The following is a 27,439-nucleotide window of genomic DNA, read 5'->3' as shown; positions in this document are numbered from 1 at the left end:
TAGCTGCATTGAATTGCCTGACTGACCTGGAAAGAGGATTTTAACCCTGCAGTGACTCACCCCTGCTGGCTATTCTCTTTGGCTGATTTCTAGCTTTGACTCATGAATCACAGACCCCAGCATGCCAGACACTGTGCTTACACTGTGCTTACAGTCACACGTGTCCCATCCTTTTTAACAGACAAGGGTTGTGCCTGCAAAGAAGAATGGGTCAGAGCAAGACTTTGGCTGGAAGACCTGCAGGTGCAGAACTGCCGAAGAAACCTCACCAGCTACTTGCCAAAATGTATCCTGCCCCCTTAGGGACTAGGAGTTCTGCTGCTCCCTCTGCCAGAGACTCTCTTAGTTCCCAGTTTATCCTAAACTGCAATGAGATCTGCAAGTTACTGTCTGAATCCTAAGGTGACAGCAGACAGGAGCAGGTGTCTGCACATGACCTTTCATCCAGATTCCATAGAATCCACGAGGATGAGGTGTCCTAGTCAAGCCTGTTTCCCTCTGACTATGGAGTGTGAATCTGTCACAATCTGCACCACCTCTGCATCAGTTCTACAAACATATACAGCAATAGGCAGCTTTGTTACCACATCCTGTGGTACTACACATGGCAGCTATCCCAGGAAAAATCACATCAAGAGTGTTGTGAAGAATCATGTCTAGTTATAGAACCAGTAAATATGCCAACTAACCTGGAATAAAAGATCCCTGCTGTCTGCTCCCCAACAAGAGACCCTGGGAGAGCCTGGGCTTGCTCCCTCACAGGAAAGCTGTGGGATCTCTTGCCCTCACTGGGGTTTCCCCTTGAGCTGGCAGCTCAGATTAGGACAAATATATTCTCCTCAAGGGAGATAAGGCCAAGCTGTGCAGGGGCTCTGGGGATGCCCATCAGGAATTGAGATGAGCCTCATGTCTCTGTTCTTCTTATTGCCATCCATGGCGCAGCTACAAGGGGAAAATTAGGGACAGAAAGGATCAGATTTAATACACATTATCTCCTCTGAGTCAGCTGAGGAGGGATGTAATTCACTGAAGTGCCTTCCCTCAGCGGGAGAAACTTTCCTGACCACTGATAATGAAATAGGAAACAGTATTTTCCTTCTCAGACCTGGCAAGCACACAGCACGGAGGGAGGATTTTTGACAGAGCTCCTCTCAGAGAGAAGGTAACGTGATAATTGGATGAAGGCAAATGGGAAGCAAGGAGAAGGAGGCCATGATGGCAAGGTCAGAGTCTGCAAGACAGCTCAGTACACTTGGGAGCTGGAAAGGGAAAGGAAGCAAGCACACGGAAAAAGAGATGGAACAAGGAATAACTGGGACAGAGAACTAGGGACAGGACACATAGGTGTCCCCAGAGAATCCCCACCAGGAACAGACATACAACAGACCTACAGCACAGCTGTGACTTGCTGGTGTGCCTGGGCCTCCTAAAGGCTCTTCCACGCAGAGCAAAACCATGAAACCAGATGAGTTTATTTCTGAAAAGATCCCACCTCATATTTAGTCTCATCCACTTCTGATCTGAAAGTCCCAAATTATCTTTCACTGCCATTTCTCTGGCTTCAATTCAGGCCCCTTGGGTTTCAAGGCTAAAACAATGCAATGTCATAAACTGCAGAATGGCTCAGTTGAAAAGGACATTCAAGATCATCTCATTCTGACTGCCTGCCATGAGCAGGAGCACTTTCCACTAGACCAGGCTGCCCAAAGCCCCACCTAACCTGGCCTTGAACACCTCCAGGGATGGGGCAGCCACAACTTCTCTGGGCAACCTGTGCCAGGGCCTCACCACCCTCACAGTAATACATTTCTAACCTAAATCTGCCCTCTTTCAGTTTAAAGCCATTGCCCCTTGTCTCCCTCTCCCTCCACCACAACCGATCCAACTTCAATACTTTCCTTGAGAAAATAAATTCCTGCTTCTGAGGCTGCAGGTAGATCCCATGAGTGGCAAAATGAGTTGATTTAACCAGCACAGAGATCAAAGTTGGAGGATACTGCTGTGGTTCTCCCTCCCATCACTAGCATGACCCAGGCCACAAAGCCACAAAGCCATCCTCCTGCAGTGGCAGCTTTTGTGGTCTCTCAGCTCAAGTCCAGCCCCCAGACTGGAAACTGGGACTCGGAAACAAGAGCAACAAGGTCAGGGGGACGACCTAACAAACCCCTGCAAATAATTCACTGCAATGAACAAGCTGTACTTGGAGAAGTGGATCAATGAAACCTGCTTTAAAGAGATTGAAAGGGCTTTTACAGAGAGTTTTTTGGAGATTTTTAGAAACTTCTGCTCTGGAGTAATATGTAGTGTCCTCATAGCATTGTATTTCCATTAGTAGAGGCACTGAAAGAGACTTTTCCTTTATTCAGCAATTAATATTTGCAAAAGTGGTAGGAATTTTGATATCTACCATCATTGGTGCTTCCCCAGACTTGGCTGAAATGGGAAAGAATTCAAAGGTATGGAAGATGAAGCAGGAAAGGCACATCAAGAGAAAGTGAAGCAGTATTGGCTTCCTATCTCCAGTATATCAGAGCTCAACATCCTTAGATACTGACTGTGGCATCCTGCTATTGCAGAAGCCAGCCCCTGAAAGGTATGAAAAGATGGCTCAGTAATTTCAGAGGTTCAGGATGATTTTGCCACTTCCTGTTAGCATTTTCAGGAAAAGCTGGGCACCCAGTGGGAGGAGGAGAGCAAACACAAGGCGATTGTCTGAGTAACTTTCACATATGTTCACACAGTGAATGGTCCCATTGAAAGTGTTTCAAAGCCAGGCACGAGATTGGTCATAGAAAAAAAAGGTTTTGTTGGAAAGTATTAGCACTGGAACTGAATACCTGTTGTGCTCTGCTCATGGCAAGTTTGCAGCTTATCGCCCCAGCAGCAAGAAAGCAACACAAGCCCTCCAGCAAAACAGCAAACAGCAGCGGGATTAATCAACAATACCCAAAAATGAGACAGTGCAGGAACAAGCTATTACTACTGTACTTAGAGGCCAGACCTGCTCTAGGAAGCCATTTTCAAGCATTTGAGGATGAGACAAAAAAAGGCTTACAAGATCAATTACTCTTTGCAAAATACCCCCTGTGACAGAGTTTCCATGAGTCCAAGCAAGGTAACACACAGGTTGTGGTGGGAACCAGGGCCACCATTCCTCCTCTGAGTCCCAGCAGGGTAAACACTTGGGACAGTAGAAATGTCAGAGCCTGCACCAAGCAGAAGAAAAAAAAATACAAGGAAAACTGCTGATACTGCAGCCGAGGGGATTGAAAAGCTGAACTGACTTGGAGCAGGTCACTTCCACAGTGCTGGAACTGCCTCCCAATTATTCGGTCAAATGAGCGTTAGATAAGCAGAGTCCTTCTGGGCCTTCAGGGGAATTCAGACAAGAGGGTTATTCAGCAGCTGGGTGATGACTAAAACTTTCTGAGGCAGGTGGGGGATAAATCCCTTCTGTGACCCGAGACTCAGCTGGTGCTGGAGGGCAGGCTGGGAGGGTGCCCAAGGGAACCAGGGTAGCTGAGCTGGGGCAAGGTCAAGGTCCTTGTCTGTATCTGTCTTGCCCAGTTACCATATCCCTGCGTTCTTTGAGGAACCTTATTTCAAGAAGGGATTTTTTTTTTCTCAGATCTGTATTTCTGTCAGGTTTCCTAAGTTGCCAGGAAATCCCCTTATGCAATTGCTGTGCATGACTGTAACTCTGCTCCTGACCAACAATTTTTTACCTCACCAATGCAGGGCTCTCAGAAGTCCAAAGAAAGGTTTTTTCAACATGTGATGTGAAAATGGTGAATGAGAAGAGCAAGGTGTTTGGGATCACAGTCTCTCTGTCCCCTCCATAACACCAGAGGTGAGGACAAATCCCTGTAGAAAAGCTGAAGGGTGCCCACCCTCAGACACACCTCAGATTGTAGAGATGGACAGAAGATGGAGAGCATTCCCATCTGGTGGGGACCATCTCTGCCTGCCTGCAGCCAGGGCTGGGCTTGCTCTGGGACCTTGGTGAACACTCTGAGGCTTTGTGCAGAGGAGGGACCTGGAGAGAATCATATCTGCAGTCTGGCACTGGGCTATCCTTGGAGATAGCCTGGCTGGAGATGGAGAGGGTTGAGAGACTGGAGTCTGGCTGCTGCCGGCGTGTCACTGCAGAGCTGGGCAAGCTGCCTGCTCCCTAATGCCTCCACTCCTGGCAGGAACTGGGATAGAGCCCTGTCCTCACACTGGGCTCTGAAATCAGCTGGAGGAGGCAGGCATTGTTCATTAGCCATCCCAAGTCTGTCCCTGTGAGCCTTGTGAAGGGAAAGGGCCCAGTTTCTCCTGCAGCCAGCAGGGTCATGTACAGAGCTGCTGATGATTCAAAGTGTATCAGTAAGGCAAATGAGGGTCACGGAAGTCATTGTTCCCCCTTCTCTTTCCTTTCCTCTTGTCAAAACAAAGACCTTCTCTTTCATGTGCTATCTGAGGAGAATGGAATCATTTAGGTCAGAAAGGTCCTCTGGGTGTCTCCATTCCAATCTGCTCTAACAAGGGCATCTTCAAACTTTGGTCAGGATCTTACCCAGGTGACTTTTGGTTATTTCCAGGTGTGGAGATAGCAAAGTGTCCTGTGTAGCTGTCCCCTCTCCAAGTGAAAAAGGTTTTCTTTGCCATGCAGGGCTTCATAACAAAAATGTTCAGACTGGAGGGAATGTGAATGTTCTGTGTGGATGCACCAGAAGGAACAAATGGCAGGGAAGGGCTACACAAGCAGCACATTCTGGTGGCACCTGACAGAACAAGCCAGCAAGAATCCAGCACATCTCCATACACCATCTCAGGACACTCAGGATAGGACACAAAGGCCAGTGAGTAGATCCTGGTGACTTTCAGACATGGGGCAGGATGGAGGGGTTCGGCTGGTGGCATCCCCTGTCCATGGCTTTGCAGGGAACCAACTTGACTCGGCTTGGCCTCGAGTGTTTTGGTGCCAGACATGGGTACACACAGCTGCTGTGGGCAGGAAAGTCTGGATGTAATAAGTGATAACAACTTTTGTTTTGATTTGGTTTTAAAATGTAATCAACCCAACAAATTCCTCCTATTATTTGTCAAATATCTGCGTGAGCAGAAAGAACAAGCTCCTGCACATTTGGCAGCAAATCTTTAAGTATTTGCTGATAACTAACTTTCTCCAGTCCATTTCGTGTCTCCTCTGCTCTACCTGATAAACTAACTGCCACATCTCCATCTCTGCTGAGCAAAAACTGATTAGGAGCAAACATATGAGAAACAAACAATAGAAGGTTCCTGCCAGTTTGGAGATGAAAGGGTGCTTTTAAATCATTAAGAAAATAATTGAGGGGGTTTTTCTTCCTCCAAAGCAGGAGCCTAGATCAGCTTTTAATTATTTCCTCACCCCTACAGCCCCCTTGGGAAGTTATTTCTCCAGCTGGTTGAGCTCATTAAGGCCCAGAAGCAAGAGCAGGAGCTGCAAGACAGGATGTCTGGGCTCCCCTCTGGTTCTGTCCCTGACCTACTGTGGGAAACACAGTCCCTGATGGGCTGAGCCTGCCTGAGGGGTGGGTTTATGCAGCATAAGTCACTGCAGCTGTGGTTTTCACTGACTGACCACTATGGCACTCTTATGCTTCCTTGTCTTCTGCAAGTGTCAGGAAGATTAGTTGGTGTTTGCTCAGCACTGGACAGATGCAAGGGGAGGGGGAAGGTTCCCTGCCAGCTCTTCCTTCTCACTGAGCAGATGAAATTCTCTCTCATGTTTTCAATGCCTGCCAGGATCCCTGTGCTTGCCTTTGCCTCCTCCCCTCCTGTGGCCCTTGCAGACCGAGGTCCCAGAGCAGAGCCTCTCCACCCAGCATGACAGGACTCTTCCATGGGAAAAATCAAGGCTTTTAAAAAGCCCTTCTCTTTCACATCTTGTTTTTGTGTCATCACAGAATGGTTTGGGTTGGAAGAGACCTTCAAGACCGTCTTGCTCTAAACCACCTGCCATAGGCAGGGATGCCTTCCACTAGACCAGGTTCCTCATGGTTCCATCCTGCCTGGCCTTGACCACCTCCAGGGATAGGGAAGCCACAGCTTCTCTGGGCAGCCTGTGCTAGTGCCTCACCACTCTCACACTAAAGAATTTATTCCTAACATCTAATCTAAATCTGCCCTCTGTCAGTTTGAAACCATTGCACTTTTGTCCTATCACTTGAGGAGCCTTTTCAAAACTCCCTCTCCAGCTCTCCTGTAGTCCTTTTAGGTCCTGGCAGGGGCTCTAAGGTTTCTCCAGAGCCCCAGTTTATCTTCTCCAGGCAGAACAACCCCAGGTCTAACAGTCTTCCTCCATAGCAGAGGTTCTCAATCCCTCAGAGCATGGCCCGAGCTCCATTCTGGACAAGGTGAGAAACATCTACAAAGCTGACTTGGCCATCAGCTCAGGGGTATGAAAAGTTCTCCTACCAGCTCTCCATGCCTTCCTCAGCTCTCTGTGCTAATGCAAGCAGCTCAATTCCCTTTCTCTGAGACACTATCAGGAGGAACTGAAAGTGGTGACACAGCACCACAGGTGACACACACCCCAGCGCCACCGCACCAGGGTGCAGAGCAGCCTGGCTGCCTTGCTCTGAGCACACTCTGCAATGCAGCTGCCTTTCTCCCAGGGGTGACCAGCCAAGAGCTGCACCAGCTCAACAGCACAAAGCCAAGGCACGACCAGCCTCTGGCAGGGACATCCCATTTGTCTCATCTATGGTGCTGCTGGCTTGTCATTCCCCATGCTGAGCACTGCCTGCATTCATTGAGCAACTCCTGATGCCTCCAGGTCTGGTCTGAGCTGGCAGTGAGTCTGCAGCAGGGCTGCTGTGCCCCACAGGTCCCTTCTGCTGTGTGGGCACAGGTCAGGGTATAACAGGCACAGCTTGTAGGAAGCACAGGCAGACTAATGTGTAGCCAGGCTGGTCAATCCCACAGCCCCATGGGGTATGTCAGGAGCTCTGATTTTGTGGCCATGTCCCATTTTTGGCAGACCTTCCCCTCCCACCACCTCCTGATCTCCCCAGCTGATGCCCTTCCATGTTTCCTTTACTCCACCCTTTCTCCAGCCACAGAACTGGAGTGAACACATGTGCTCTGCTCCACTCTGCAGAGACATGTGGCCATTTCTCCAAGACAGCAGTGCCACAGGGACAAACCCTGCACTTTTAATGAGCCCCATGGGGAATAACCACAGAGAGTGCAGAAAAACAGCAGCCAAGCAGTATCACAGCTCTGCACAACTGAATTACTGTTTGAGAAACTCCATTTTCTGTGACCCTGCATTTGCCCTGCTCTACTACCCCTTTGCTGCCTGAAGCTTAGACACTGCCATGATTCATCCCCAGGAATAAGAAGCAGGTTAGCTCTGAGTTACTTCCAATCCCTCACACAGCCTAGTGCCTGCAAAATTCCACATTGCCACCAGCTGAACCAGCTGCTGCTGAGTGCTGAGCCAGACTCTGAGGCTCCTCTGTGTTGCAGATCAGAAGGGATGTGTGGCAGGGATACAAAACCAGCAGCATTGCTTCAGGAGAGGAACACATATCTGCCTGCAGTGGGGACAAAGGGATGAATAACTGGATTTGCTTCCAGCTAAAGCCTGACTTCACTGAAGAGCATTTGACTTCATGCCAACCCCAGAGCCAGCAGATCTTAATAAAAAAAGCGGCCCAAAAACAAAAGTTGAAGTGAAGCATTCCTGTACTTGGAGGGACGTTTCATGAAGCTTTGACTCACAGGATTTTTTTTAACTTTATCCTTAGCATAACCAAAAGGAAGGTAGGAATCTCCACAGTTGAGGGGCCCTTCATCTGACCAAACAGTTCTGAAAACTTTCTGTCAAGAAGGATTCTCAGGTGACCCAGCCATGAGCAATCTCTTCCCATGCTGGACCCTCTGCTGGGACAAGGCTCCTGCTGCTGCCAAACTTCCCAGTTTCAACAGAGAACAGCAGCTTGAAGCATCAAGGAGAATTTCTGCATCCATCTCCTTGTTCTCCACCTTCTGGTCAGGTTTCTGATTAAACTTTGTCTCCTTAAAGCCCAGATTTCCCTCACCAAGCACCTCTCTGGTGCTCCATTCTGCTCTGCCTGTGCACATCCAGTTCCAAGGGAGCAGCTTGGGAAGGGGGCCAGCAAACACAGGGGTAGGCAGGACCCCCTGCATGCTTCTCTGGAAGGAAAACAGGTGTGTTGCAGGCAGACACATTGCACATCCACATGTCTTCCTCATTTCAGGCACCTCTTTCACTCAGCTGTTTGAGGTCAGCACAAAGACAAGCCATGAGGATGGCTGCCTCGAAGTCAAAGTTTCCCCAAATTTGCGTGCACATGCAGCAGAGATTTTGTAAGAAATGCTGAAGAGCACCTCCTGGCCATGTAACATGCTCACTAAACTTCTCATGACTCTGGTTAAAAGGGACTAGTGACCAGCATCTGGTTCAGAGTCACAGGGTTTGAGGCATATGGAATGAACAGTGCTCAGCAATTCACCCTCTTGCAAAATCCAGCACTGACCACTTCTGCTAAGCCCACAATTTCCTTTTGAGCAATAATTTTGTTGTGTTGATTTTGAGATTTCCAGCAACGGAGAACCTACTGTGCACCAGCTACCCTAGGTGGCTGTTCACAGTGGTCTGCAGCCCTCACCAGTTAAACCAGGAGGGCATCAGACTGACTGAACACATCTGGCCTCTGCCCCACATCACTGGATGTGGTTTGGTTTTCCCAGTGGGACTGAAGTGTTGTTCACCCCTTGGAAAGTCTTTGCATCCACCTCATCCAGGTCAGCTCCTTCTTTTCTGAATTTCAGTGCTGCTTTAGGCACGGCTGTGTCTCATCATCCACAGTGGACAAGAACAGCTGTGCTCTGTTCCCTGCTCTGATGCCCCTGATTCCCCTCAAGGCCACATTACACAAAAAAATTGAGAGCCACATCAGGGCCAGGAAAGGCCAAATCAACATCTGCTGGACAAGCTTCTCTCAAAGAAATCACAGTGAGGGTGTGGGACAGACACACACGACCAGTGGATGTTATTATCTGGGTGTATTTTTATTAAGACTCAATATCACGTGCTCCCATAATCTCCACTGGCCCCCAGAACACACATTTTTGATGATGCTGGTAGTGCCAGCAGCCTGGGATCTCAGTTCCAGTCATCCTGCCTTCTTGTGGCCCCATGGGTAGAGACAGGTCATCTGTCCCCAGATCACCTCATCCTTTCAGCCAGAGGCTGCTTTAAGCCTGGGGACAGCCACTTTAATGGCATTCAGGTCCACTGTGCAACTTGTTCTCCCCAGGAGATTCAGATCCCTGGAGACACTCTGGGCAACTGAGGTGCCCCATGGTGGAAATGTAGGGGGTGTGGAAAGCCAGGATATGCCTTGTCCTCAAGTCAAACCCCAGATAAGCAGGTTGTTGCACACCTGTGAAAACCCACCACCAAGCACTGGTAAACCCAAACCCCTTAGGAGCCTTTTGCATAACTCAGTGACCAACAAACTGCTGACCTCACCCCCATTTCCATCTTGGACATCCCTGTGGCCACTCTATCTCTGCTCGTTATCTCCCCAGGGTTTTCTGACGGAAGTCAAGCCTCCTCCCCAGCATTCTGTGCCATCAGAGAAGCCACTGTGCCTTTCAGCTGCCAATTTCACGCAAATCTTTGATTTGCCAGCGCCTGCCAGGTGGGACACGGCAGGATCCCTGAGCAGTGCAAGAGCCGCAGGGATGATCCACGCAATGCCTGAGCTGCAACCGGATCTGGAGGGAGAACTTTAGCCTGTGAGATCTGACACGCTCACAACAAACCCAGCTGGCTGGCACACACACCAAGCCCAAAACACCCCAGGCCACCCCCCTCCCACCCTTCTGATACCATCACACCCCTCAGCAGTTAATTAAAAAAGGATTAAAGCAAGGCTGTAAGGACGTGGGCGATGCTGAGGTCAAGGGGTGCCTTGCAAACCTACGCCAAGCCCCGCAGCTGCTGTTGGGACAGGGGGCTGCCTGCTGGTGACTTCAGCTTCTCCAAGAATAAAGCAGGTCTAATCCAAGACCCAGGCAACCTATCTGGGCTGCTTGCCTATGGAAGTGCTGCTCTGTACAGAGAGCTGCAGGGCAAGGATTGGGATCAGGGATGTGGGAGCGTGCAGGGTAAGAGAGCAAGCAGTTATGGCTTGTTTGCCAATGCTTCCATGCTGTCCTGCTCGCCCTTCCAGAGCTCATACCTTTATCCCACATGAGCCATGTGCACATATCCCAACCTTGGCAGTGAGGTTCATCTCATGCAAGCAGCTCTGTCACAACAGTACAGGCTGTTCCTACCCGCTCCCTGTTTCCGAAAATATTGTTTCACCAGGGCTCAGAGGCTTTTTCCAGCCAGAGTGATGCCAGGTAGATAGGTCCTTCCCACATCCAGCCTCATAGAAAGCCCTGGGAATATGTGTGTGGATGAGGCACAATGCCAAAGAGTCCTTCATCTCACCTGGCTGAGATGCCATGATCATGGATGGCTGAAGTCACCTCTGTATGGGGATTAACCCTGGAGATAAAGCTTCAGTATCACTGAGTTACATCTTCAAGGGGGGACATATTTTCACAAGGAGGTGGAAAATACCCTGGCTGACTCTGAGGACACTCCTATCCTGTTCAAAGGTCTTTGGGAACAGACTCCATGACCTGGGAATCTCCCACATGGAGAGAAGCAGAAGACAAAGCTCAGCAGGAAGGGTAGGGGCAAATAGAGATACTGTGGAAGATGAAATTTGCTGGCACAGAAACAAGGCAACAGGTCCAGGTCTGAAACTCACCCCTGAGTGAATGGGACATGATGTATGGTGGCAGCAGAAGAGATGTCTCAGGCTTGCGATGGACTGCATCAACATTCCTGTTGGGAACCCTCTCAGCTAGTAATCACTGCATGGACAACTGACCTGCAAGACACAAGTTGGCTCCTCAGCAGCAGATCCATGTCCCACCCAAGTCTATAACATGGGGTCAGTCCCTGCAGGGAAGACAGGTGAGTCCATGGCACATTAAGTGCTTCTCACTTCACCCAAACCACTCTCACATCCCCCAATGCATTTTGCTTCAGCCCCAAACTCACCTCCTTCAGAGTGGCTTGGCCATAACAAGCTTGAAGAGCTCAATAAAGTTCTTAATGGTCTTTTTACCTCTTTCTTCTATGAAATCATTGCCTTTCCTTCCATCTGCTAAGGGACTCCTGCTCCTTAGAGCCAGCTGCTCCATGCAGGACCTGACCATTTTTTATGTCCTAAGTACTCCCAGTCATAGAACCACAGAATGCTTTGGGTGGGAAGGAGCCTTCAAGATCATCTCATTCCAAACCCCTGCCATGGGCAGGGACATTTTGCACTAGACCAGGTTGCTCATGGCTCCATCCAGTCAGGCCTGGAACAGTTCCAGGGATGGGGCAGCCACAGCTTCTCTGAACTACCTGTGTCAGTCCCAGTGACCTCAGTAATTGCTGCTGTCCTCTAACCAACCCATCCTACTGTCACCCAGCCTTGAAAAGTTTCCTCCCTCATTACCTTGCACTTGCCAGAGAAGGCTGATTCATCCACTCTGCCTCAGGCATCCCACTCAGCCACTGATGATTGAGTTACTTAACAATTAAGCAGAGCCTTAAATCTTTGCAGCACTTAACATGTATTGACTAATTAATCCAAGCCTTATCTGAGGTAGGTTAGTTCAGTCTTGTGTGTAGCTTCCAAACATGCCCACGGCTGCCTCACTGGTCAAAGGCAGAAGCAGCTCTGCAGAGATGATGGGAGGTCCATCATCCCCACTGCCCACCCTTCAAAGAGGGACCCATGTAGCACTGCCCTTCTGTGCTGTGACTTCAGAGATCACTGTGCCAGGGGACCATGTCCCCAGGACTCCTGCCAAGCTTGCCCTCGAATGGCCTTTGCTCCTGCATCTTCTCTGGCCCTCCATGATTGCTTCATTCCCTGCTGTCCCACCCATTGGGCTCTGGGCACAGCCACCAGCTGAAGCCAGCTTGCTTGGACAAGCAACAAGTCACCTGAGGCTCTGCCAGACCTGGAGTGCAGGTGGGATAAACCTTCCCCTGGGGTCTGGCTGGCAGCCATCCATGAATTCTGCTGATGCAGGAGAACAAACCTGGCTTAGGACGGTGACAGGTGAGCACAGCACATTGCCCTGCTGCCTCCTGCTGAAGTGACACCCAGGGGAGCCAGGCCTCCCCCTCAGCCCATTCACGGGGACTGTCTCAGCCACATCAAACCCCACATTCCAGTCTCGCTGTCAGCAGGGAACAAGGCCAGGTGTGGGAGGCAGGGAACCCATTCCCTGCATGGATGAGCTGCACAGGAGCTTTGTGCAGATGAGTGGGATGGGGAGGTGCAGGGACACACCCAGGGTTATGCAGAGAGTCTGTGGCAGAGGTCAGTGCCTCAGTGACTCTGAGCCCTGGGCTTTGGGAGAGGGAAAGGGAGGGGATTTGCAGCAGCTAAAGCCAGGGAGTTGGGGACATGAGCTGGGATCCCAGCCACACAAGCCTTGGATCCTGATCCTGAAATCATCTCATTTTCCTCCAGTGCAATCACTCTAGTTCCAGGACTAAAGGAAAATGCCATGTTCCTTGTGCCCCACAGATTCCCAACCATTAGCTAAGACCAAGGCAGACATCAAAACTCTTGCCATGCCATAAGCCTCTTGCACTGGAGCACAAGATCCCCCCCAGCAAAACAGAGACCCATAGATACAAGATTCTCTTTGACATAACACTGACACCAAAATGTTTCAGCCCACCTGAGTCCTCTGAACACCTCTTGCCCTTTTTCTGCCTGTCACCCCAGGGTTTCAGCTCAGTGATACACAGCCTGATAGGCAGGTGGTGTGCCTTGAGAGATGCTTGATATGAAGGGCATGGCAGAAGAAAGGGACTTTGTCTACCTGGGGAGCCATGGAGCAGCCAGGTGGAAGAGAGTTTAATCCAAACCACCTCACTCAGGAAAGCCAGGATCAGTGGAGTCAGGATCTGCACAGCCCCTATGGAGCCTGTAACAGCAAGGTGCTGGTCTGAGTCAAAAGGTATCAGCCTGCAGGTTATAAAGGCATCTCTGCTGCTTGCAAGAGTGCCCTTCACATGCCCTCCACCTCATGTGGCTAAGGATGGGTTCCTGCCTACCCCATGGATATTACCACTATTTGCTTGCTTGTTAATACAACTAACAACAGCAAATACAGAGGAGAAACTCCTCTCCTGATGAAATTCACCCCAGAAAATCCTGAGTAGTAAAGCAGAGCAACTTGTGGACCAACAATTTTCCTCTGGGTCTTAAACCATCACATATATTTATTTTTTTTCCTTGACTGAATATGTGCTGATCTCATTCATCCTGGGAAAAGCACGGGGTGTTCTCATCCCGGCTATACCTGGCAAGCTGCACACACTGTGACAGAGGGAGCGAACTTCTGATCAGGCTCTGCAGTGGCTGCTGCCCAGCTTCTTGTGGCTCTTTCCTGGAGCGAGAGGCCGGCTTCTTCACCTGGCATTCCTGGGAGAGATGAAGGGTAAGTCAGCAAATCAGCTTCATGCATTGCAGACATCCTCTGCTTTCAGCCATAGCAGAATTAGCTCAGGTCGGGATTTGCTGGTAGCTGGGCAGAAAAACATCAACAGGGCTTTCCACCCGTCCCCCCACCCCCCCCCCCTCCCCCCCCCTCCATCTCCTTTGGAGGGAAAAGGCAAGAAAATGTTTTTAACGCGCTGCGTGGAGGCAGGTTGCGGGAGCCGTGGTCCCCGGCACGGCTCAGCAAGCGCTGCCGGGGAAATCAACAGGGAACGTTCCTGATGCTATTTTAGACACCGGCAGAAAACGCCAGCTAGCAACACCGAGTTGGACGGGGCTGCGCAAAGCCCGGAGCAGCGGCGGCGGCGCGGAGCGCAGGGACCCGCTCCCGCCGGTGTGTGGGCTGTCAGTCGGTTTGCTGACGAGCTTGCCAACCACGACGTTGCTTTGACATGTCAGCCGGCGAGCCGGCGTCTGGATGCCTCGGTGTCATGCGGGCAGCTCCGTCTGAGCCCTGCGGAGAGCAGCTTAGATCCGCTGGCCGGGGTTAAAAATGAGCCGCTGTTAAGCTGCTGAAAGGGATCCGCGCTGCCGCCAACGTGAGTGCTCCGCGCTGCCAGCGCAGGTGGAAGTGCATGCCTGAATCCAAGGGGGGATGCAGCTCTCGCCGGGTGACTGCCGGCTCCATCGGGAGCGTCCTGGCTGGCTTGTCTGGGAGAAGATGGAAAGAGGGCATCTTAAGGGATTGCTGCAGCCAGTGGTGCTGCTGAAGGCAGTGTGTGAGATTAAAGGTGGTATCTGAGCATAAAGATACCACAAACTTATTTAGGAATAATGAATATAGAAAGGCTGGCTGCTGCAGGAAATGTCCCCTTCGTAAATCGGGCTGTTTGGAGCAAAAAAGAGCAATTATGTGCATTCTGCTGCAGCTCATTGTGGTTGGGTTAATTTAGGAAAAGGATGCTTGCTGGCAGCTAAAGGAAGCAGCAAGGAAGAAGCCTGGCAGAGGGGTCAAAATGCAGAATTACCAGACCAGGCTGCTGTTTTGAAATGGCACAATATTCCCAAGGCAGGGGAACATTGTTTGGTATGATTTATCTTCTGAGATAGTCAGGAGCAGGGAGACCTTAGCTTAGAGGGCTACTCTTAATATTTTTTTTTTTAATTTTAAAATATTTTCAGACAGACCCTGTTTTGCAAAGCCCTGACACCACAATGACAGGCACTGCTGATACCAGCTGTCCTGCCTGCCATCTGAATGCCAGGCCTTCCCAGAAATGCTGCTTGTGAAAGATCCATCACAGGGAAGTTTTTAATGCCCCAGTTTTGTGTGTGGGTGTGAAAGTGCATCTGTGTTTGGGGAGAAGAGACATGAACTGCTCATTGTACCCTAAACCTAGCTGTGCAGCCAACCAGTTGTTCTGATGATGAGTGTTAGGCAGGGCTGTGCTTTTAAAAGGACAGCCTGGCTGGGTTTAACATGGTGATCCCTCCTGGAGCTTTCAGCGCTCGTGGTCTTGAGCATCTCGTAGATACAACGGGTGCCTGTTCCTCAAAAGCTGGTGTCGAATGCCTGGTGCTCCCACAGGACCTCCTGCATGGACACAGCAGGGACACAAGGTCTGAGCTGATTCACATAGTGAAAATGCCATGGAGGACAACTTGGCAGGGTTGATTTGGATAGGATGGGGATTGGAAAGGCAGGCAAATAGCACTGAATCTTCCTGAAGAGAAGGTGGCCGGGGATCAAAAGGGAGAGATGGCATTGGTGTGTGCTGGGACAGGTCTGGAATGTGAAGGGGACAAGGGTTTGTGATGGCAGGGAGTGCTCCCTGGGCACTAACCCATCACTGTCTGTACTTGTGAGCAATGCACAAAGCCACAATTGAGAGATATTGTGTGTTTGCAAGAAAAGGGGAATATGCTCCTTCCTCATTTCTCTATTATACGTTACATTGCAAACTGTGCCTCAGCTCTTGTTCTATAGGGAAAAGAGCAGTTGCTGTGAAGGGTTATTTTTTTAAAAGCAGTAGCACAAGGAACCTAAAGCACAACCTTCCTCTGACATAACCTTACTCTGGTCTCATTCCCAGTGGCTGCTTCAGGACTGACCAGAACCAAACCATTCAGCAGTGTAAGAGCACATCCTCTGCAGAAGCAGCAGCCTGTCTTGGAGGGCTACTTCATTTTAATTCATTAAATTTACTGTTTGTATTATTTTGTTTAATGCTGTTGAGGAAAAAGGGCCCTCTCTACTGAACATTCCTATTAAAACATGCCTATTAAACCTCACCCCATGAAATCTCAGGGGCTGGCTGGTGATAGTGGCAGTCCTGCTGATGGTTCTAGTCTTGAAGGTTATAGGAACCAAGCATAGACCACCATTGCTGTTGTCAAAGGCTAGGGGTCTGCTGGTATGAGAACAAGAACAATGAGGGAGGGAGGCTTTATAGCTCTCCAGCTGGCAGGAGATATTCCAGATGTCTTTTTCCTTCCCCCTTCATCTAAGGTGAAAAAGGAGATGGAGTGAAGGCTGTCCCTTCATGGCTTGTTGACAGTTTGTTAGGCAGAGATTGGAAGGAGGCTCCAGTTAACACCTGGGCATTCCTGTACTTTAGTTCTTCCAGCAACTAATGCTGGTTCATAATCTGTGTTTTCAGAAACCTCTCCATCCACTTCTGAAGCACAGTCACTGTTTTGCTCAGCAGGGATCAGAATCCTGGTTATCAATTGTTATTGACATGGGCATAGCATTTTATCCTTCCCACCTTCCCACCATGAAAAGATGAAGCCCCATCAGCAAAGTGATCCAGACTGCCCTGTTCTCCTGGGGTGACATCCACAGGATGCCTTTCTCTGCCATGGAACCCTGTGTCAGTGCAAGCTGCTCTGAGAACAATGACCCAGACCCAAAACTGGGTGAAAGCAAGGGCCTCCAACACCCCAGAGCAAGGGAATTGTATCACATGCACAGCAAACACTTTGCCAGTGGCTGCACCATATACTGAAGCAACCACACAGCCTGCAGCCCTGATACCAAACCACTGACCTGAACAGCAGCCAGATCATTTTTCTTATGAGAATGCACCATTCTTGAGCAATTTTTCCAGCACATCCCACGCAAACAGGTTTTTTGTGAACACTGCACGGCAGCATTTACCATCTCATGCCAGCTCTTGTTTTTCTCTAATGGCAGGGGTTGGGAGAGCTCTCACGTATCACTGGTGTGTCTGTGCTGGTGGGCACAGAGTCTGAGGGGAATCCTCATGGAAAATTGAGCACTAAACCATTTCACATCACCAGTTCTGCTGAAGCCAGTATTACAGGATGGTTTGGGTTGGAAGAGATCTTAAGGATCATCTATTTCCAGTCTTAAGTTAGACAAGGTCACACCTTTCTGCAGAAATCTGGGATCCTGGACCTTGCACATACATACTAGCCTAATAACACATTCTTAATCTTCTTATAACTGCAACAGCCTTTCCAGGAAGGCACGTTGTCTCTTCCCATCTGGCATGCAGGGGCTGCAGAAGCAGTGTTGATTCTTCAACACTGACACTAACTCCTGTTGTTTGATATGTTATGCTAAATTAGCTGAAGTCTTGGTGGTAAAATTAAAAATGCAAAGGGAAATGGATAGTGTCTGTAGAATCTCTTTTATAGCCCCATGTATTTTGAGCCCACTCTGACCTGAAGTTTAAGCTACTATGGAAGCAAGGAGATTTGAAGGCATATTTTTGGCCCAATTTATCAACTTCCATTGCACAACATCACCTCAGGGCAGCCAAGGTGTATCACCAGATACATTCACTGGGCTTCTTAGTGGTGAGTGATGGCCATGTGCTATTTGTTCATAACTAAGTGAAAGAAATGGCCAAAATCCCTCTCTTCCCACATAGCAGAGATGGAGGGATGTTTCTACAGGAGCAGCTCTGTTCCTTGGCAGCCACCACATTTTGATCAAAGCTTGCAATCTCCTCATGTCCTTCATTTCTGTATGCAGGAGGGAGGAAGAAGCAAAAGCAGCCATGCTTCTCCTACTTGTCTGGCCCTGGTAACCCATACGCTGTTCTGATGGGAAGAGCAGGGCACAAAAGCTACTTATCCAAGATTATCTAATTAACATTTCCCATGTTGTTTCATTTGGTAAAAGACTGATACTCTATTTCTCTCCCTTGATCACCCTGAAAAGTCTATTAATTTTAACCTAGCAAAAAATGATTGGTGGATATAAAATTTGACCCTCAAACAAACAAAAAAAAAAATCAGAAATTGAGTATTTTCCTTTATTTGTAATGCAACACACTAAATAATGTTCAGAAGTGCCAAATGCCCAGGGAAAAGCATTTCATCATATAATTTTGAGAGAGGGAAGAAGCAAGCCCAATAGTCATGGATTCAGTGGATAGAGTGGATTGAGCCCTGTCCCTGTCAGTCTGATCAACCGCCCATGTTCCCTTGCACTTGTCCTGTCAAACCTACCTGAGAGTATTTGAGGTAGTTCTTACCTAATTGTCAGGCACAGAAGTAACTTTTGTCTGGGATCACAACTGTGCCATTAGCTGGGAATTCCTGGGGTTTATTCCTGTGTTCACAAACTTCAAGCAAGTAGCTGTTGGGAGAGGGAGAGAATGAGCTGGGTGTCAGCCTTGCCATTGTCAGAGGATTCAGTGTGCTTTGGAAGAGAGGCAAGAGACTTTAGGAAAACAATTCTCATATACACAAGTCTACAGAGAAAGCAGTGATCAGCACACAAAGCAAAACACAGCTTAACTTTAGCAACCTACAAAATTCACAGCAGTGTTGCTGCACAGGGGGGCTTGGCATGATATGTGAAAAAGTTAAGTGGCCCCAAGAGTGAGAAGGCATGGACAACTGCCAGAATAATTATGCAGTTCTCATCTGAGCAGTGAGCTGCATTAGGCTGCAGAGCAATCTGTAATTGGGAAGTTTGGCAGTGATGACAGAGATGTCCCTGGCATCCATTTTTGACCAGTCTATTGTACAGCCAGCTCTGCAGAGCCTCTCTGGGTACCAAAGAGAACAGAGGTCTCTCCTGCAACTGGGCAAGAGCTGTGGCTCTCCACAAGTTGGACAGGATCCACTTCAGCCTCCGGCACAAAGCCCTGGAAGCAATGGAGCTGGGGCCACGTTGCCTCTTTGTACAGAGTCTGGGCAGACACATCCAGGCCACTCACTCCAGACAGCATTCATGACCTGTGTCTTTGCTGTTTTCCAGTTGCCCAGAGGGGAGCTCAGAGCCTTGGCAGCAGTCCTGTCACAGTCCCCAGGGTCCCTGGGTTGTCCTGCCTGCTGAAGCATGGCTGGAGCGTGTGGCAGCTCAAGAACTTGGGAAGAGGCCGCCACGTCCAGCTTGGATGTGTTGTGTCTCACCCCACGGTGTGTTTTGGGTTCATTTAGGCACTCAGCTCATTCTTCAGTAGCTGAAGGGAGATCCAAGAATAGGATTTAGCTGTGGGTCACCCTCCCTTTCTCCTCCTCAATCCTCTAGAAAGAATAAATGCTAAAGAGAATGAAGGTCATCCACAGCCAAGGCAAGTCCATGCTAATCCCTCTCTGGAGTTTTGGCATTCAAGCCCTGGGAAGTATTAGGAAATGGATAATAGAACAGGAAATGACAGATTTTGGTAGCTGTGGAAAGGAGAGACACACATTACCCATGCCATAGAGATAAAGGGGAGGGTTTCCCTCTCCTCCCAGGCTATGGATGCTAGAATGGAATGGACATGGTGTCCAAACTGGGTGAAAAAAGACTGTGCCACTCTTCTTGTGGGGCTTACAGGGAGGGGCTGCACTGGGAAAAAAACAATAGCTTGAGGATGACTTTCACACTCAGTGCCTACCCTTCCTGTGCTTGCTCCCATAGAATTTTCAGTAGGCATACTTGCATGCATTTGAGAAGGAAAGAAAATGTGTCTGACAGATCTGCTCTAGCAGATCTTCCCTTTTATTTCTGAGCCCAGCTCGAAAAGGGCTTTTCTCTGCCAACCTGGAGAAAGAACTGAAAGTGCATGATCAGCTGGAAAAGCAAGCTCAAGCAGCTGCAAGCAAACTCGACACCTGCAACATCCAAGAGACCAGAAACTTTGTTCACTTTGTTTCTACACAACTGATCAATTGAAACCAATCAATGAAACACTGGGGGTTGGCAGGTTCCTGCCTCCACCCCTGGGCTCTGCCTGATCCCAACAGCAGCCCAGAGCTGGCTCCCATGCTAATGCATGCTCAAGCACAGATCCTTCAGTGACATCTCATCTTCCAGGATATCTCATGGCTGTCTAATTATTATCTAAAACCCAGCCTGGATAAAACAGAGTTTTTGATATCCCTTTTTCTCCTAAACCTTCTACCTAAATCTTTTCAAAACACAGTGGGCAACATGATGGTTTATCTGCCATGCAGGCAACTGCTCCTGATGCCACTTCATACCTCTCCTTCAAAGCCCATTAATTTAGGCTGCAGTTAAACCTTGCAGAATTTTTCAAGAGCAGCTTCTCCAGCCCTGCAGGTAAAGCTCTTGCATATCTTTTCCTTTGTTACTGAAGCACTTCTTGTGGGCCCTGATCACACTTCACTCTTACCCATTTGATATCACCATGGAGATTTTTCTCCTAACCTTTCTCTTTTGTCCTGTTTCTCAGGTTGTATACCTTCACTGGTTCATCCCTTCCCATAACACCAAACTCAGGTCTTGACTCTCAACACCCTGTGACTTCTCTGTCCATAGCCCTTCCCACCAACAACCAGCCCACAGTTGTGGACAACAATTTCTATCATGTCTTTGGAAGTGCTCCTCAAAAAACCTCCAAAAATCAGTCTCTGGTAGAAACCCCTCTTTGCTCCCAGTATCTGCATACTGGTCATGTTGCCACACAACACATTGGCAAACATCACTTTCCTTCTCCATGCTCTCATTTGTCTGAGACACCCATTTTCCTATGTCTTAATCTTGGAATAGCAAGCATGAAGATTTGTTGCATAGCATGGCTCAGCCCAGCTGCAGCTTCTTGTCCTATGGCAACAGGAACCAGGAATAATAACAGCAAGGTGGTGACTCATTAAAACCAATAACCTCAATAATTAGACTTACTTAACTTTTCCAATTGTATAAACAGCTGAGGGGAAAAAAAAAGAATCTTATGCTTTTCCAATATTTTTCCTTCTTCCAGTTTCTCACACAGAAATTGTCAGTATTGGGCACTTGTCACAGTCAAATTTCCTCTCTCCACACAACAGTAAATTCATGGAATGAACTGAAATGTTTGCTTTGTCCATATTCTGTGAGTGCTGAAGACTCTCCAGCATCTCTGCTCTGAGCAAGGAGACCAGCTGCAGTCCTGCCTTGGTGCCAACATTGTTCCAGCTGCTGTTGCTATAGGAAAAAAACCAAAGGCAGAACTGTCCAAGTTTCGAGTTCCTGAAAAAATCTGTTTAAGTCAGCAGGGATAGAATCTAGATGCAAATTTCTCTCCAGATCTGATGATCAGTGGGTGCCATCTACCAGTTCATTCAGCTGCTGCTGGTTGAAGCTGTATCCTGGTACAGCCTCTTTGCTCCCCCTGTGACCTGCCCCTCTTAACACTTCCCTGCCCATTGCCTCTTGTCAGAGGCAGAGAAAGAGGCTTGGACCAAGGAAAAAGCTGCCCAGGGGATTAACAGAGGATGTCTGTGGACAAGGAGCCATCACAAGTAGGACAGAACTCAGAGAGCACTGGAGGGAGAGGTAGCCTGGGGGCAAAACAGTGGGACAAATGAGCTGGTGAGATAAGGAGCAACCAGGCTGGCAGGGAGTGGGAGAGAGGAGGCAAGGAACCAGGGAAGAAGACCTGAGAGGACTGAGATGAAAAGGCAATGAAGAGACCAGACTGCTAAGAGAGGTGGGTGTCATCCCTGAGCAGAGCCTCACACTCCACTCCGCTTTCTCAGTTCTTGTCCCTGGGCACACCAGGACCTTGTGTTTAACTTTGTCCTTCTTTAATTTCAAGGGATCTCAGTCCCCTGTAGCTGGTGTGGCTGCAGAACCAGCACTGCCCTGGAAATGGCTGCTCTGACCCCAGCAGGGCAATTGCCCTGCTGCCAGCATTGAGGGAACCTTAGTATGGATCAGACCTCAAGAACTGACTGCCAAACCTGCCCTACAGACCTCACCCCCCTCCCAAAAGAAGCACACCAGTGAGTACAATAATATGAAGTTAAAAATGGAAAGTGCTTTTGGAGAGAGATCAGCTGCTTTGTGAGGCAGCTCTATGTTCTGGAGCTCCTTTTGATGTAAATGTGTGAAATTACACATTTATTGCAGGATTCAAATGTAGCCATGGCAACATGATTATCAAACAGTTGCATATGGAAGTGTAAATCCATACAGGTTTCTGGCTGATGAGATTAAACTGCCCAGAGACAGAGCTCAATGTATTTCAAGCCCAGACCTTCTGTGCCAGAGAAATTCCATTTCTTTGCAAGCAAATTGACTCTCCTCAAGTGGGCCAACCACCAAGATGGAGAAGAGCACTTAACAGGCCAGCACCTTCAGCAGAGAGACAGCACCAGGTACCCCCCTGCATGCTGCTGCACAGGGTGACCCTGTCTTGAAGGCTGGTTTGAACAAACTCCTCTGCTCAGCCTTGCAAGGGGCAGGGACAGTTCAGGCAGGAGCTGTGTCTGCAGAGCAGGTTTCAGTTACACCTCGAGCATCATCAGGCTATATTCATAGAGTCCCTGGGCATGAAAACAGGCTGGGCAGCCAAAACCACCCCCTCACCCATGGTGCCCTCATGTGACAGCAGTCTGGTGACATGGTGACATCTGAAGAGGGGACAGCAAAGCTGGCATGTGTACTGACTGCAAGTAGGAAAGGGCTGTGCCCTTATAGCCTCAAAACCATGACCTTGATGGTCATTCCTTGGAAACAGGGCCCATCCATTAATTTTCCACAGCTGTCAGTTCCAGGCTGAGCCACAGTGTCACAGCCAAGGAAACTCAGGCACAGTCTCCTCCCCTGGATGTGCAGTAGGCTCTGACACCTCATGTAACAGTGTCTGCACATAGGGCTCAGCTCAGGAGCTGCTGTGTGTCTGGAGTGATAAGTGATGAGTATCACCAGGTGGACTGTGAAACAACAGGGGAAAGGGAAGGAAAAAAAGAAAAAAGAGTAAGAAAAAAGAGAAAAAGAACAAGAAAAAGAAGAAAAAGGGAACATGCACCCGAGCACAGAAACAGACTGGTGGGAAGGAAATAGAAGTTTTAAATAGACACTAAAAGATTGGCAGAATTTGGCTGTAAATGAAAACAGAGTAGTGGAAGGGCAGAACTTTGTCCTTGTTTTGCTTTTTTTTTTTTTTCTCAGAGACTTGATGAGGCTCTTTCACTGAAAAACACAAAAGTAGGGCACAGTCCTGCAGCAGGCACCCGGGGTATCCACAGTCCTGAGATTTGGGGATCCTGCAGCAGGAGCCCTGGCATCCATCTGGAACCAGTGGGAAAGCAGGTTATCTCCACAACGATGTGGTGAGCATCATCGTGGACACCTAAAGCATCTGATGGCAGTGCCCCCAAGCCATGACATAGGAATTCACAGGATTGCTTCTCAGTAGGATTGTTCCTATAGTTAATTAACCTCTGGTCCTGATTTTCAGGAGGAACATCTCTTGTTTTCATCTCCAGCAAATGGCTCTAATAGATTTGACAGCCTGCTTTCACCTTCTTCTGCTGCAGGTATTTCTGGACAAAATCCCTTCTCACCTTCCCTACTGCAGTGTAAATATCCTGGAGCTCTACCACACTCCTGTTTCCAAACCTGTGAAGTCCCAGATGGTCCATTAACCATCCTCCTCAGTTTCTTTCTCTGCATCGTGAGACTTTCTAGCAGAACCTCTTTACCTTTTCTCTGGGACTTTTTTAATAGTGCTGTTTCACAGAGGATTTTTGGGTTGGGAAAAATATAGGCTCTTGGCACTAAACATACACCCTTCTCAGTAAACATGAGGCCCTTCATTTTAAAAGTGACAAACTTTGCTTCTTAATTTAAAAAAGATTAATTTTCCCAACCCTATTTAGAAAATAAAGAGAAACTATTGCTGTGCAAATTGCTATTACCAAATGATTTTCACATCATCTCCCACCTGTGGCCACACAGATATAGGTTGTGTAAATGGACTTGGCATTCCAGGCTGCAGGAGATCAAGGATCAGGTTTCTGGCTAACCATGAATTACCACTAAAAAATAAAGACATCCCAGCCCTGTGGTTAATGCTGCCTGAGTACCATGACTTGGGAGTGCTGCTGTGCTGTGCTGCCACAGCATCTGCTCCCCAAATTTGGCCTCTGCTCCTTGAGAGAATGAACCAAACCTCCCTAAGACAGGAGGTGAAGCTTTTGCCCACATCTCCTCATTCCCCTCGTTGCAGTCCTTTCATGTCTATACTATATTAGCATTCTGGAGAGCACTAATGGGTGTGAAGTGGCTTAAAGCCATTTTCTTTATTGCTGGATTAGTGCTGGAAGGGTATGAAGCTGCTGGTGCTGGGCTCGAGCACGTTGAGAGCTTTCTGCTCCAAGCAGACACGAGCGCTCAGAGCCCCAGCCCACCCCGCACAGCCCAGCTCACTGCTTTTATGAATGGAGTTAAAAACAACACGCACCGTGAAGCTGTTGCTTAGAAGCTTTTGTTCTTTCCTGGTGTCCTGGCTGCCCTGGCCAATACATGCCCCAGTGCTCTGGAGCAGTGCACAGCCATGAAAACAAGGAAGCGGGCAGAAAAAGCAAAGCATAGGTTCCCTATCTGTTCCCTGCCTGCCTTTAGTTGAGCAATTATACAACTCCAGATCTGTGATTATTGCTGGCAAGGTTTGTTCGTCTCATGGGAGACTTTTGGAACAACACAGTGCTTTAGTAGGGAGTGTCAACCACCAGGCAAACGTGTCTTCCAGATCAGAATTTTTTTTTTTAAATATGTAAGTAATTGTTTCTTTACAGATTGGACTTTGCCTTTTAATGACTCATATTTCTACCTTGTCAGCTTTCAGCACGGGCCCTGCCCTCCCTCCCAGTGCTACAATCCTCCCAGATCTCACCCACGGTGCCAGGTCACACCAGGTGAAATCCTGAAGGATGAGAATCCATTTTGTCGGCTCCCTGTCCAGCTGTTCTGCTTACAGGAGCTGTTTTTTGGGGGCTGCAGAAACTATGGGCACAGCAGTCAGAAGGCATAAAACCGAGGTACAAATCTGCCTCTGAAACACTGAAATTCGGGTTTGTCTGTGGTTTATTTTTTGGACAAATTCAGATGCATTTTCATGGCAATGGTAACAGATTCTCATCCCCAGCACTGCTGCTGTGACAAGTCTCATTTCCACTCTGGCCTTCTGAGGTGCAAACATGCTCTTCAAAATAAAGAGGGAGAATGCTTAAACACCCCTAAAACTAATTCATTAGCTTTAAGCTCAGTGCAATATAACTCCATCTTTTTAAGAGGTTTCTTTTTGTTTTTTTTCTGAAGCTTTTCCCCCTCCACTGCTCTCTGAAAATGTATTCAACATGAGGCAGGGAGCAATTATGGAAAATTTCAGGCTGGATGGTTAAAGCATGGCCAAATTGTAAAGTAATTGGAAACGCAGAAAGGAAAATGTTTGGCAACATGGGATAAAAGGTGCTGTGTAAGTGGAGGATTTTTTCTCATTGCAAACTGTCCTCTCTCATATGTTAATTGTGTTTGGCCTGATCCCTTGACAGTCCATTAATTTTTTGTCCAATTGCAGGCTGCTGAGGGCAGATAAATTTCAGGCTATTATGGGAACACCCTAGAAGTTTGTATAGAAAGGAAACTCTCTGTTTCCTGTATCATCCTTCTGGGGATCTTGAAAGAGTTCACAAAAGCCACTTAAGCAAACTTTCTTTGCTGGATAACGGAAGGAAAGGAAGCTGTGAACAAGCAAACAACACTCAATTCCATGAGACAAGAGATACTCATAGGTCATTTGAGAGAAAGTAAAGTCTGTGAATGAAATGCGCACACACGCACACACACACACACACACGGAAGATATTTTGTACTCTGAAAATAACGGGTATTTCTGCACCCCTGCACTCTTTCTGATTAAAAACAATATAAATCCTGCAAACCACCAGTGAGACAGGTGGTGGAACATCCATCCCTGCAAGGCATGAAATGTGTGGAGGGTTTCTGTGGTTCAAATAATACATCTCAGGGTAAGCTGGAGATGGTCATGGATCAGCTGAACAGCTTCTCTTTCTTTCTTCCTGTTATTAACAGTGCAGGTGCCAGAAGTCTGCTACAACCAGCTCTGTGGTTTTTGTCACCCACAGATAGAAAGCAAAGGTCTGAAGAGCTCTAAGTTTCTCCAGGGCTGGCTTCAAGTGCAAAATTCAGACAGAGCTCAGGGAGCTGGAGCAAAACTCAGCATTCAAGCATTCAAAACTCAGCCTTCCAGTCCTGAAAATATTGGGGAGTTCCAATTTATAGGCCTGTCCCTGTCTCTGAATTTTACACCAGTAATCTAAGGAGATGAAGTTTGTCCAGCAGTGTGTCCCTTTTCCTGTGAAGATTTTAACATCTTGGCTTCAGCTGCATTTCAGAGGGAGATAAAAACCACAGAGAGGATTAAATGCTGCAATTTTGTTAAAATAAGCTCTTAGTGGAGGAGAATTGTTCCTCATCTGAAATATGGGGTTTGTGGTGTTTGATGTGAGTAAATCCATGTGGTAGAGAGACCTTGTATCTATTCAAACCACAAAAAAAAACAGGTTCAAGTTTGTATTCAACAAGGCATGGTCCTTTAAGAAGAAATGGTTTAGGAGAATACTTGGTTAGCAGGAAATTACCTGGGCACTCACTGAAAAAATTTTAAAGGCATTTAGGAAATCAATTCATCAATTGTGAAAACCATTTTTTCTAGCAGATTCTGCCACATATGCCTATGGTCTGACCAAAACCATTAATTGACGGGGGGGAAGGGGTGGGTCAGGTGTGGGGAAAGAGAAAGAGCAAGGAAAAATTATGAAATATTTGCCAGCTGGAAAAAAGAAAAATGTTTTGTTCAAATTTGGGGCTCTCTGGCCAGTTTTTGTTTAACTGGGACTGGGGAAGGCCTTTTCTGACAGAAAATATAGCTGATTACTTGACAGGAAAAATCTAAACTCCACAAAAACATTTCTCTTGGTCTCTTCTCAAAGTTATCCACAGGAACAGTGCTTCCCTGGGGAGCTTGTTAAACCTCCCAAATAACCTCATTGCTAGGAACTTTCTCTCAGTTTTACAAACTTCTTTATCTTCAGCCATAACCTCTTGAGTCTGCCCTCCAGGCTGCAAATGATCTCTATTCAAATCATCAGTTGTCCTTCTGTGCTCTGGCCCAGGTGAGGGCTAACACATTCCTGTGGAGAACATCCATCTGCCCAGTGTAACTGCATCACCAGTCCAAAGAAATGGGCTGGAACACATTCAAGGAGAAAGGTTCTTTATTCCTATTCTGACAGTAATACAAACCTTTTGGTCCTACCAAAGCAGCCTTGAGTCTTTGAGGTGCTTAAGTCAGGAGCTTAGTTGCCAGGCTCCTGATATAAATAAGGAAAGAAGCTGCTGAACTGATAGGATTGTCTAAGGAAGAAGAGCAGCAGGAAAGCACAACTCCATCCTAATCTTCCTGGTCTCTGCTATTGGCACAGTGTTCATGCACATAGGCCACCTGCAGCTCCCCCTCCAGCAGGTTGTGTTGTAGCCCTTGGAAGTTTGGGAAGTATTTGAGGGAAAATTACTAAATTGCTTGAGGAGAAACTGGAAAATGAAGCTGTTTTTATAGGAGTCAGAAGTGAAAACTGGAGGCTGA

The 27,439-nt window shown here is 48.0% G+C and overlaps 1 protein-coding gene and 1 long non-coding RNA gene across 6 annotated transcripts in view; one reads left to right on the top strand and one right to left on the bottom strand.

The window, feature by feature from the left end:
* Nucleotides 1–9,048: 9,048 nt before the first annotated feature.
* On the bottom strand, nt 9,049–13,577 carry LOC146768491 (uncharacterized). 4 transcript variants are annotated; one of them, XR_014953130.1, is made up of 6 exons: nt 13,441–13,577; nt 12,958–13,062; nt 10,505–10,952; nt 10,248–10,351; nt 9,528–9,780; nt 9,049–9,443 (listed from the first exon to the last, which is right to left on the bottom strand). It is a non-coding gene; the product is annotated as an uncharacterized LOC146768491 (long non-coding RNA). The 4 variants fall into 4 exon arrangements; XR_014953132.1 differs by having other exon boundaries at nt 9,533–9,780; XR_014953131.1 differs by having other exon boundaries at nt 9,049–9,780; nt 10,505–10,706; nt 10,830–10,952.
* The window catches only part of SLC45A4 (solute carrier family 45 member 4), an 84,305-nt gene continuing 70,304 nt past the window's right edge, over nt 13,439–27,439 (top strand). Inside the window, exon 1 of one of the 2 annotated variants that reach the window (XM_021551489.4) lies at nt 13,439–13,578. The gene's annotated coding sequence lies outside the window, so the exon portion shown is untranslated. Of the gene's footprint in view, nt 13,579–14,001; nt 14,177–27,439 lie in introns of those variants that run through there. The other variant, XM_021551488.4, reaches the window with a different exon arrangement.

This window comes from Lonchura striata, chromosome 2 (assembly GCF_050655825.1).
Source record: "Lonchura striata isolate lonStrDom1 chromosome 2, ASM5065582v1, whole genome shotgun sequence".
Classification (NCBI taxonomy): domain Eukaryota; kingdom Metazoa; phylum Chordata; class Aves; order Passeriformes; family Estrildidae; genus Lonchura; species Lonchura striata.
The sequence above is the reverse complement of the archived record's forward strand: the minus strand, read 5'-3'. Positions and strand labels throughout refer to the sequence as shown.